This window comes from Castanea sativa, chromosome 5, assembly GCF_040712315.1.
Source record: "Castanea sativa cultivar Marrone di Chiusa Pesio chromosome 5, ASM4071231v1".
In the NCBI taxonomy this organism is placed as follows: Eukaryota; Viridiplantae; Streptophyta; class Magnoliopsida; order Fagales; family Fagaceae; genus Castanea; species Castanea sativa.
In genome coordinates this window covers 12,470,217-12,483,744 of record NC_134017.1, presented here as the reverse complement: position 1 = coordinate 12,483,744, position 13,528 = coordinate 12,470,217, and the positions used below count along the sequence as shown (strand labels likewise).

At 33.6% G+C, this 13,528-nt stretch overlaps 1 long non-coding RNA gene across 1 annotated transcript; it reads right to left on the bottom strand.

Annotated features, from left to right (window-relative positions):
- Positions 1 to 12,639: 12,639 nt before the first annotated feature.
- Positions 12,640 to 13,254, bottom strand: LOC142635986 (uncharacterized). The gene is made up of 3 exons (XR_012844226.1): positions 13,168 to 13,254; positions 12,777 to 12,881; positions 12,640 to 12,688 (listed from the first exon to the last, which is right to left on the bottom strand). It is a non-coding gene; the product is annotated as an uncharacterized LOC142635986 (long non-coding RNA).
- Between the last annotated feature and the right edge of the window lie 274 nt (positions 13,255 to 13,528).

The following is a 13,528-nucleotide window of genomic DNA, read 5'->3' as shown; positions in this document are numbered from 1 at the left end:
ATAGGTACAGGGGCGCAGAGGTGGCTCAACATAATTTGGGCTTAAGACGAAAATTCATGTGAAGCATTTTATATGTACATATTAATTAAATAAATTTTTTTAATACTAATCAAATCAAGGTTAATTTGATGAAATATTAAATACTTAATTTGAAGAATAATACCAACTTAATTAATGTTAATTTCATATAGAGAATTTAATATCATAGTTGAACCATAAATTTTAATAAAAAGAAATAAAAATATATGTCAATTACAAAAAGATACTTTATTTTGGATATATGACAATGTATAGTTAAGTAAAATTGTAATCTAATTTTTAATTTTATTTCTTGTTTTTGAGAGAGAGAGAGAGAGAGAGAGAGAGAGAGAGAGAGAGAGATTAATCTATAATTGGTGATTTAACACATTTGTAACATTTTTTTGAAACATTTTAGGGTTTCAATTGGGTTAGGTTGCTATTGGTCTTGTATTTTGGAAGCCTTGATAGAAATGAAAACGAAAAATGCATTAATGGTACTAAAAAACGTTCACAATATAATATGAAAATGATTATGATCAATAAATTTCAACAACGTAATTATGAATTTTTAAATTATTATTATTATTATTATTTTTTTTTTTGGTGATCGGTAACATGTCAATTTGTAATCCTATAGTAAATTTGTTTTATCCTTAGTATCACTAATAATAATAATAAAAGGTAAACAACCATTATATATACACACACACTCACACACCTACACATATATACATACATTCGCATACACATACACATACACACATATATAATTTTATAAAATTTTGAGCCTTTTATAATAGGGGACAATGCCTTTTTTCTTAGGAGTAAATTTTTAAGCCTTTTGTGGTGGGGGTCTTAGGCCAACCTTGCAGGGGCATGGGTCTAGAATTTGACAGTTTTGAAAATGGCACAAAATTCAAAGTCCAACCACTGGATGGGAAGAGCGTGGTAAAGAATGGGTATTGGTGAAATTAGGGTGTGATTGGATGGTTTGATTGTGAGAGCAGACCGATCAAAGTATGGGTACACGACATGTAACCTTCACGCGCCAATTTAGATTCCAGTTCTTACCGTTGGATTTGCATAGCATGGCAAAATATTGGTGTGGATGAAAATATCTAATTTATTTTGGTGTGATTGGTAAAATATCTAATTTATTTCATTAATTAACCTATGTATTTCATATACAGACTCCTATTTATTCTTGTTTATTATAGAAAATTATACTAATTGTTTAAACTTTAAACCTTCTAAACTTCAAACCACATGCCGCTACATATATTCTAAAATTTAAATTAACAAAAAAAATTTCTTATAACACGCAATATCTTATAAAACTTTTTTTTGAGCCCAAAACGATAGAAATCTTTTATTAAATGCCAAATATAGTCATACAAAGTAAAGTAGTGCATACACTAGCGTAGGTGGGACATTCACTACGTGCAGTGTAGTCCCAAACAAAACACAACAGAGAGCCATTAAGACCAAAAGAAAGACAGCTCCATACCCAACACCACTATATAATTTCTTATAAAACTTTAAACCTTAGCGCCACATGTCCATCAATTCCCCTTTCCCTCAAAATTTTTTCCACTTTTCCCTCTAACACTCCCTACTCCTAATTCCCTCGGAACACAATTCCCCTTTCCCTCTAAATTTTTTCACTTTTCCCTCTAACACTCCCAACTCGCGCCAACTGACAACACGCAATTGCACAGCAAGACCAAATAGACCTTCAACGCCTTGTTTGCCCACAACCTACCCAGCGGATCACACCAAAAACCCTTCAGCACTCACCTCTAAAGTCTAAACCCCTATGTAAACCACGAAAATTTACTCAATCAAACAGAACAGAACCCAACAATAAACCCAAAAAGGACCTGGGCAGCGGCAGCAGAGCAGTAGCAGAAGCAGAAATTGGAACCCTATAGGTCTCTCAAAACTATTATTCTTTTTTTAAAAAACAACTATCCTGATAAATATGAATTTATTTAACATATTATTGGAGCTTTTCGCATTGGATTTAGAATTTTTATTTAAACTTTTGGATCAAATTATATACACATTGATTGAGAAGGGAAGCTATGTGCAGAGCAATGCATCTGTTGGATGGAATTTGATGATGATTCGCTCGTTGAGATTGACCCCCAGCTTCGTTACAGCTTTCAATGTAACTACCAGGTCTCTATTTTTTCTTGATTTTCATTTTCGTTTCTTGGTTTTTGGTTTTTTGCTTACCCAGTTGAGAGAATTCTTAATTTCTTGCTTTAACTTTTGTTCCAATTCTTAGTTTCTTGGTTACTTGCTTTAAATTGTGTTTCTTTGGTTACCCAATTCTTAGTTTCTTGATTACTTGCTTTAAATTGTGTTTCTTTGGTTACCCAGTTGAGAAAATTCTGGATTACTTGGTTTAATTTGTGTATCTTTGCTTGCCCAATTCTTAGTTTTTTTATTACTTGCTATTGGTTGTTTAAGGTTCATGTCTTTGTCATTAGTAGTGTACCCTTTTGCAGTGTTGGGAATTCCTGGTTGTTCTCAATTGTGTTTTAATAGATTATGGTGATATGGAATCCATGAAAGAGAGTAGTACAGATCATGGTTAGCTTTGTGATTCATGAATGCAGAGAGTGAAAGACTGAAGACAAAGCAAGGAACATGAAGGTAGAGACAAAGATAGCTTTAGCTTTACCTCTTTTTTGTTAGGGTTTTCAATAAGGGATTTGAGCTGCATAAAAAGAAAGAATGAACAAGGCTGCTAGACATGTGGAATAAAAAGGTAGCATATGGTACACTCAAGGGATTAGTATAAGCAGACGACCCCACTTTGATAAAAGAAAGGAGAGAGAAATAAATGTGTACATCAGCCTTTTATGATATATCTAGAGAGCATGGTATTTTATGATTTATGTTAATGTTAATCTTGCAGTTTGGACTATATCATGGAGCTGAAATGGATGACTTTCAAAATGCATTTGACTCGGTAAAGGTAGAAAGCATATTGCGATAGTAGCAGTTTTGGAATCTTAAATACAATCTATGTATTTTCTTTTTATTCAAAGTCTTCTTCAATCGACTTTCATTGTTTGAACCTTTTTTCCTCTCCCTTATGTGTGGTTGTTTCCAAAAAAATAAAAATAAAAAGCTTCCACGCTATTTTATTGTGTCTCTAATTTTTTATATGCTTAGAGAGAGTACGATTGTTGTAAGAATTCGTTTCCTTAGAAATAGAAGCATTGGCCATGGCGTACATTGAGGGCTGGAATATATGCCTGTCACAATTAATACCATGATCAAGTCCAACAAGAAAAAACAACTTGCAATAGTGAAGTGAAACTGACCAGTCTCTTCTGCTTCTCATTGTAGACAGTATAGGTGCTTCTATTGAGTGATTAATATGCCCTTCAATAATCTATCTCATAAATCTAAATTTCAAATGTGTCTTAGGCATTTACATTGTGTATCTTCAATCTTGTAACTGTTTTATGAAGATTTACAAACCCCTACTAACAAGATACATAATTTTATAACTCTATTAGCCCTTTTTTTTACCTGACCTTCTTACAGGGTCTTTTAAATTCAAGCCTCTTTTTTTTTAAAGAATGCTTCCATAGTAGTTTTAATTCAAATATTTTGTTCTCATTTCTCTTCTGGTTTTGGTCTTGACTTACAATAGATCAGTTGCCAGTGGAGTCTTCCTCTTTCGAGAATGTTATTTGTATCTGTAGATCAGTTGAATTTCCCACTGACTGGTTGTTTGAGGAAATCTTAAGAGTATTGAAGCCTGGTGGGACAATCCTAGTTCATAAGAATCCTCAGTCTACTGTTGGAGAAACAGATAAGGTAATTAGTTTGAAGTTTTGTGATTATATGAAATTAGTTTGAAGTGGTAGATTTTAATAGGATTTTCTTACAGATAAATTGTGCTCTTGAGCGCAAGTTTCTGTTGGCAGGTTTCTTAGAAGTGGGAGTTCTCAAATCAATGGTTCCATTAGAAGTTCAGTCCTTCGGGGTAAGTTTCTGTCTCTAAGCCTGTTTAAAGTGGTACTATTTTGTTCTCTACCCCCTCAATGCAATATCCTTGCAAAAGCCTTTTAAGTTGTAAGTCTAACCTTGCAAAATCTCATTGATGATGGCTTCAAAAAAGCTTGAATGGCTTTAGGTCCTATTGCAAACTTCAAACGATTTTCAAATTGGGAAGCAATCACCATAGTATCTAGCACATAATAGGTTTCTCCTTTCACTAGTCCATCAAGTAGGTACTTACCAAAAAAAACAAAGTTCCATCAAGTAGCTTACTAGAATTAATGGAACACTAAATAAATGATGAAGCTTATATGGCCACGTTCAAATTCCCATATAATTTTAATCACCTGATCAATGATATTGATACATACACGCGCACACATGCATGCACTCACTTAGTACCTATTTAAAGCTTCCATAAGAGTGAAGAAGTGATATAGCTTTATAGAACTGATGGAACATTCTTATGTTATAGAAGCCTTCATCAAGAGTCACTCATGGTCACTAGATTTTTCCGTCACATAATAAAGGCCACAGCTACCTAGTTAGTTTAGCGGGAGAATAGTGTTGTTAAAAGTGCTAAGCGCACTTAAGCGCAAAGGCCTCCTGGAGCCTAGGCGCAAAGAGCAAAGCGCAAGAGCGCGCCTGATCGATGTGAAACGCACATTTAAAAAAAATTAATAAATTAAAAAAAATTATTAATGATCAATTCAATAATCAAGTGATCAATTAATCATATAAATTACAATAAAACATTTTTATATAATTTATATAACATTTATATATTTCTTTTGTGCTTTACAAAATATATACAGCCATGATATTTGATGGCCATGATTACAAAATATGGTTGAATCAAAATAGAAGTATAGAACCAAGAAAGCAAAGGCTAACATGTACTAGAATGTTAAGTAATGTTAATCTTTGTGAGTGTTTGGTTTTGCGTTTGTTTGTGTGGTTGCGTTTGTTTGTGTGGTTGTGGTTAAAAGTTCAAAAATATCTAAATAGATAGGCTTAGGTGTATGGTAGCACACCACACTATTAGTTTTTATATATTAAATCAATGGCTTATATCAAACATATTTATATCTAATGGCTAAAAATCAAATCAGGAATTTAAAAAAAATAAAAATTACAAAAAGCTCAAAAAAGCACGCTTTGCGCTTAATAAAAAATCTCAAAAAAGCGCGCTTAAAGCGCGCTTTTGTGAGAGTGCTTCGCTTTAGAGGAAAAAAGCCCCAAGGGCTTTGCGCTCTGCGCTTTGCGCTTAAGTGCGCTTCAAGTGCGCTTTTAACAACATTGAGGGAGAATGATTAGCAACATAAAATTTTAGCTGTCATAAGAATGGTATTTTTTTTATGCATTGATGTATGTGTGACATAGTGTTTTGTGTCCGGGGACTTTTATTTTGGTATGTGGCATAGTGTTCTGTGTCTTAGCCTCCTAGGCCTATATATTGGGTATACAGGTATCAAACTTCTTGGCCTTCTTTTGAGTTGAATAAACATGGTTGTCCAACACTCTTTTGAAGTAACTAATGGTTCTTAGGACCATCCACTAGTTCTTTTAAATTTACTTTCAATTTAGTCTTGAATTCAGTGTGTTCTTTTAAATTTACTTTCAATTCAGTCTTGAATTCAATGCCTTTTGTGGGCTACACAATCAGGAACCTTGTGGAGTTGCGTAGCTCATATCATTACTGCTGTTATTGGCTTTGGAGTTTTGTCTCCGGCTTGGATTACTTCACAGTTAGGATGGATAGCAGGGCCAGTTACCTTGTTTTGTTTTGCAATCCTCACCTATGTTTCTGTATACCTTATTTCCGATTGTTATAGGTGTCCTGACTCCATAATCGGGACGCGAAACTACTGTTACATGGATGTTGTTAGAGTGAATCTTGGTAGTAAATGCACCAACTTCTTTTTCCTTCTTCTTCCTTTAAAGGTTCTATATAATCTTTGACTTAGGACATGCTTTACAAAGATTGTTATGTTTTGTATGCACCCTGACTTGATTTAGTGGAAGTTTTAGGAAGAAAACACACGTGGTTTTGAGGTTTGAATCAATATTTGAGCCTGTATGGGACCTGTATTGCTTGTATGGTGTTGCTTCTTACAAGATGGCTGAAGCATAAGCATTGATTTTCTTTGCAATTTGTAGGCCTTGATATTGTTTGCAGAAGCTTTGTTGAAGAAGCAGAAAAGAGTGTTGGTTTTGTTCCAATCCGGTATGAAACTTAGTTCATGTTTGTTTAAAATTGACTTATGAAGATTTACTAACTGCACCATCAATGTTAGTTATGATTAATACAATGCTTTAAATAGTGTAGTTAAAATGACGGTTGATAAATCTTGGATGCATCTTTCTACTAGATTGTGTACAGAGTATATTAATGGAGTTGAAAACTTTCTTAAGTATGCATTTAAACATTCTATAGATGGAGATATGAAAATCAACTGTCCGTGTATTGATTGTAGCAACAGGTATCGTAGGACTCGAGAAGAGGTCCAATATCATCTTTTATTTAGGGGTATAAGGAGAGATTATACTACTTGGTACCTTCATGGGGAAGGTGATAGTAAAGTGGAAGGTGATGATGATGATGATGATGGTATGCTATATGGTGATATGTTTGATATGATCAAGGATGCTTATCCACAAGTGGTGCGTGATAGGGAATCAAGTGGAAATGAACCACAAGAGCCAAATGGAGATGCAAAGAAATTTTATAGATTGTTGGAAGAGGTTAAACAGCCTTTGTATCCAGATTGTGAAAAGTATTCAAGCTTGTCCTTCATAGTCAAGTTATTGCACATAAAGTGCATATTATCATGGAGCAACAAGTCTTTTAGTATGTTGATGGAGCTGTTAAAGGATGCATTTCCTATGTGTGAGAGACTACCTAGCTCGAATTATGAGGCAAAAAAGATTGTCAATGATCTAGGCCTCCATTATGAGAAGATAGATGCGTGCAAAGATGATCGTGCACTTAATTATAAGGAGTATTCAGAAGCGACTCAATGTCTAGCTTGTAAACTTTCAAGATGGCAGCCAAATAAGGGTGGTAAAGGGAAAAATAAAAAGGTACCATGGAAGGTTTTGCGGTATTTTCCATTCAAATCAAGGCTACAACGATTGTTTATGTCAACAAAGACTGCTGCGAATATGGAATGGCACCATGAAAAATGTATTAATGGTGGAGTGTTATGACATCCAGCAGACTGTGAAGCTTGGAAAAAATTTGACCAAATTCATGAGTCATTCGCAATGGATCCCCGTAATGTTAGGCTTGGACTAGCTATAGATGGGTTAACCCATTTGGAAATATGAATATTATATATAGTGTCTGGCCTATTATCTTATTTCCATATCATCTTCCCCCTTGGATGTGCATGAACGATCCTTACTCATTGATGTCATTACTTATACTAGGCCCAAAGGGTCTTGGGAATGACATTGATGTATTCATGAGGCCGTTGATTGATGAGCTGAAAGAATTGTAGAAAGATGGGGTGTGTACATATGCAAGGCCGGTCCTTCCACTAGGCCAATTAGGCAATTGCCTAAGGCTCCCAAGTGGAAGGGGGCCCCAAAATTTTAGACAAAAATGGGTAGTAGGGGCAAAAAAAAAATTATATTTAGATAAAGTATTATTTGCAGCACATCATTTTAACCAAAAAACAAAAATTTTGGTAGATCCGGTTAAACATTGGTTCTAAACAAAATCATTACTCAAAAATAACATTATTATCCTCTAGGCAAAGCAAAAATCAACAAAACAAACTACAAATCCGGTCGAATATATTAACCACAAAACAATCACAAATCAAAACAAATAAGACGACTCAAATCCCTAAAATTTTTAGTTTTACCTTTCCCTTAAATCCCTAAAATTCTCTACCTCTTTGATTCGAGTAATTCTTAGGTACTCCCGGAGCACGGAGAATGGTGCTCCCTCCTCTCACATTCATGGTGGAGTCCGCTCATTAAATTCATAGTAGGGTCCACCATGAATGTAGAAGGAGGGAGCACTATTTCATTATACTCCGGGACTACCTAAGAATTTTCCCTTTGATTCCTAATCCTTCTCAGGTTCTCATCTCAAGCAAGCTTGCCTCTTAGTCTCTGTGCCTCTGCTTTCCCCTGCACCACTGCTCTGCCTCTAGCCTCTTCTCTCATCTCTGGTCTGCTATCAGGTATTATTTTTATTTGGGCGCTTGGCTTTTTTTTTTGATGAATGGGCACTTGACTTTAGTAAAGTCTCAGACTTTTCTCTACGAGTCTACGTTTTATTTGCTTAATGCTTAGACTTGATTCCTGACTTAAGATAAAAAAGATTGGGCCGCTGCCTCTGCCAAGATGTTTCATGTTGTTTGGGCCTTCATTTTATTTATTTATTTTTTATAAAGCCTGCGTTTTTTTTTTTTTTTGGGTTATACTGTTATAGATATTAGATATGATTTGTTTTGTGTTTTTCTTAGGTGGGTCTTATTAATAAACCTTGTGTTTTTCTTAGGTGGGTCTTATTAATAAGCCTTGTGTTATGGCTGTGCTTAAATTTTTGTTATGCTTGTACTTAATTTTTTTTATTATATATTAGTTAGTGGTAATATATTGAATAAGTATTTATTAATGTAGGTTGAGTTTGCTAAAAACTTGTTACTGTTTGGTGAAATTACAACAATACTTTTTATATAAATCAGGTTCTATTTCTCATTTGCTCTACACTTGAAAGTTATTTTTTATTTTAGTCTTTATAAATATATTGTTTGATTAGAAATGCCTACTAGAAAATATGCATCTGAATATGAAAAACTTAAAAAAAAAAAAATTAATTAATTGAGTCTCAAAAATGATCAATGGATAAATTTGTTATTAGTAATAAACAAAATATAATACAAAATTTAGATGAAAATATCACAAATGAGCAAGAAATTAATCAAAAAGAGTTAGAAGATTAAGTGGATTAGCTATATTATCAATTGAAAAAGAGATGTTAGAAGAACTTGAATACAAAAATTTAATTAGTCAATTTGCATCTCAAAAGGCAATAAAAATAGATTTTAAATGAAATATATTATAATATAAAAATATTAAATAAACATTAATTTAATTAATATATAAGTATAAAAAATGTCTCATTTTTAGTTCTCGCCTAAGGCCCCAAAATGTCTAGTGATGCTTCAACAAAGGAGAACTTTCAAATGAGAGCTGCAGTGTCGTGGACTATCCATGACTTTCCTGCATATGCTGTTATTTCTGGTTGGAGTACAAAGGGAAATTTGGCGTGTCCTTGTTGTCATAGTGAGACTACTCATTGTAGGTTACGAAATGGATATAAGATATGCTAAATGGGACATCGTCATTTTTTGGCCTTAGACCACAAATGGCGTAATAAGAAGCCACAATTTAATGGTAAAAAAGAAAGGAAGACAACACCCAAACGGTTATCAGGTGATGATGTGTTAAAAACAAATTCTCCCATTAGAGTCAATTTTATTTGGAAAAGGCTAGAAAAAGCAATATCTAGAAGGGCATGGGCAGTTTCATAATTGGAAGAAGCATAGCATTTTTTTTTGAATTGCCATATTGGAGAACACTTTTGTTACGTCACAATTTGGATGTGATGAATGTTGAAAAAAAAAAATTTGATAGTGTGATTGGGACAATTATGAATATCAAAGATAAAACGAAGGATTCCTTAAGTACTCATCTTGATCTAAAAGAAATGGGCATACGGCATACGCTCCACCCCATAGAGGTTAATCGGAGGATAGAGCTACCCCCAGCTTGCTACACACTATCAAATGATGAGAAAAGGGCCATATGCTTATGGGTTAAAAATCTTAAATTTCCGGATGGCTACTCTTCAAATTTATCTCGATGTGTGAATATTGAGGAGAGAAAAATTTCTGGTATGAAGACTTATGATTGTCATGTTTTCCTAGAAAGATTACTCCCACTTGCCACTACAACAAAAATGGACTATAGTGACGAAACCTTTCGTCACAATATGTCCTTATTTCGTCACCGAATACATATGGTGACGAAATAGCATTCGTCACCTTAGCTCCGTCACAGAATGTATAGGTGACGAAAATGTTTCGTCACCAAAAAAAAAATGATAGGTGACGAAAATGTTTCGTCACCAATAAAAAATGACAAGTGACAAAAGTTTTTCGTCACCTAATATTTTCGTCACTAAACCTTATTTCTAGTGACAGAATATTTCGTCACCAAATGTATTTTTTTTTTCCAATTTCAATAAATCAGGTGACAAAGTTTTGCGTCACCAATCGTTTTTTTTTTTTTTTTTTAATTTCAATAGATCAAGTGACAAATTATTTCGTCACCAATTTCTGCTTATAGTCAAATATGGCAACAAAAATTATCGTCACCAATTTTATTTTTTTATTAATATTCTTTACATTTACTTGTCATTACATTAACCTGTTCATTTCTAACCAAATCCATAAAAATAAATAAAATAAAAAACATTCATTCATTAAATCCATAAATAAAATCCATACAATCTAAAAATGCAATAAAGATGTTCACAAAGTAATTACAACCATTCACATACAAATAATGTCTTAGCTTCCAAACTTTATAGAAAATTAATTGAGTTCAAGTAGTCCCACAAAAGCTATCTTTTTGCCACCAATCCCAAATCTGCACAAGTATCAAGGAAAATACATTAATAACAAACTAGACTGCAAACCCATATCCGTAATAAGATGTACTACAACAACAACAACAAAAAGATTATTATTAGTAAGACAATGCAAAAAATATCCACGAAATACCCAATAACAAACTAGACAAAATAAGCATAATGCAAAATCATATGAAGCCAAACTATCAAATAAAGAAGACCCACAACATTCTCATCAAATAAAAACCAAACCTACATTACAAACTATGGACAAATCATAAAGAATGCAGAAAAATCCCAATTTAAAACAAAACAAATAAAGTGAAATCCAAAACAAAAACTCAACCACCATCATAAACACAAACCCACCCACCACAACGAATAAAAAATCTAGCCAACACTATTAAAAAAAAAAACCAGCCACCACCAGAAACAAAAAACCCACCACCACCATTAAACAAAAAGCATAGCCACCACTCATTAACACAAAAATCCAGCCACTACCATAAACAAAAAACTCAGCCATCACAATAAACAAAAAACTCAGCCACCACCACAAATAAAAAACCCACCACCACTATTAAACAAAAAACACAGCCACCAACATTAACACAAAACTCAGTCACTACCATAATCAAAAACCCCAACCACTACCATTAAACAAAAAGCACAGTCACCACCATTAACACAAAAACCACCACCATTAACACAAAAACCCCAACCACTGCCATTAAACAAAAAGCACAGTCACCACCATTAACACAAAAACCCAGACAATACCATAAACAAAAAACTCACCACCATCGTTAAACAAAAAACATAGCCACTACCATTAACACAAAAACTCAGCTACTGCTATAAACAAAAAACCCAACCATCACAATATACAAAAAACTCAGCCACTACCATAAACAAAAAACCCACCACCACCATTAAACAAAAAACACAGTCACCACCATTAATACAAAATCATAGTTACTACCATAAACAAAAAAAAACTCAGTCATCATAATAAACAAATAACCCACCACCAACATAAAACAAAAAATCCAACCATCACCATAAACACAAAAACCCAACCACACAATAAACAAAAAATCCAGCCACCATCATTAACACAAAACCCACCACCACCATTAAACAAAAAAATCCAACTACCACCACAAACAAAAAACCCACCACCATCATTTAACAAAAAACACAATTATAGCACAATTGTGCTACGGTACTCTCATACATATAAGAGGTTACTATAGCACAGTTGTAAAAATGTTTATAATTGAGAGATAGTGTAATACTTGTTTTTGTGTTTTTATGCTAAAATATAGAAACATAGACCATATACAAGCCCCAATACTAATGCTCTTAGGTAGGCAAATAAAACACTAACCAGGATGTGTTCTAGTTAGTAGATGAGCTCCCCCCACTGCCACAAATGTCACTGTCACCCTTGCTCCTCAAATATTGTATGATGCAATCCATCTTCTCCTCCACCGAAGTTTGCATCCCGGAGCTCTTCTACTTGACCCCTCCAACTCCGTAGTTTGCATCTTGGAGTTCTTCTACTCGACCATCTAGTTGTTGAGTGTACTGAGTTGAGGAAGATAAAGCAGGGCGTCCTAAGAGATGAGGAAGGCCTCATGCCAAGTCCCTTTACATAGCCAAGATCTCGGCTTAAGAACCATCATAGATATCTCCTCTTCAAGCCAAAGTATTTCAGGAGTGCTACAATGCTCATCTTGCACTCTCAACATCTCTTGCTATCATTTCAAATAATAGAAACCATCAGAAATATATATGTTCTAGTTTTGCAAACATATATAGAATAAAAATAAATATATTCTAGTTTTGCAAACTCAAGGCATATACTGATATACATACATATGTATGTTCGCAATCAGGGTGTACCCACTGTTTTGTCTTTGAATTGAAATGGGTATCATAGTAGACTTGTGCTAGCTTAGGAATATGACCTCCATTTTTCCGTCTCTGATTATATGCTTTTCAATGTTAGAAGACAAGTTAATTAATTACAACAAGTAATATACTAAGTTTTTGAAAAATTGAAATAACACACCGCCTCATCCACCCTAACTGCAAGCGACTTGTTTCCACATCTATGAATGTGTTTGTCAACCGTTCCCTCTTTATTTCTGTTTCTAGCATTTCTTGCTGAGACTTTCTATAAAGAATAAATACCAAAAAAATATTAGAGTTTTGACTTAAGTTATATATATATATATATATATATATATATATATATATACATAGATTACAATATAAATCTACTCCACCTTCCAAATAAATATTAATCAAACAAATTTGATAGAACGAATAATCTAGTAGACATGACACCATAATAAGATCTACATAAAATATTACTCCAATGCATATATAGATAGGGATTATGTAGGTGAAAGGTGAGAACATACTTCACTTGTAATTAAAATTTTCAAAGTATTAATTACCAGCCAATCTTCATCACTCCACTTTCCATCAATGAGTTCAATCCATTTTTCTCGTGTGACATTTTTTGGTGGGTGGTTTCTTGCATATGTGTTTCCTTCATCCTTCACAAGTTTCTTATATTTTGCGAACAACTTGTTGTAGTGGCTGCTCAATAATCTACCACACTTTGTATTTAGAGATTTGTTCACAAGTACAGATTCTCCTTGTATATCAAATTGATCCTGCAAAGTGAGGTATGTATAAAGAAAATATCATTCATTGAATTCAATATGCTTAGTGACAGCATCAACAATACAATATAAAATACAACATAAAGAATAAAGCAATGTAATTAAAACAACAAAATCAAGCTCATGGACA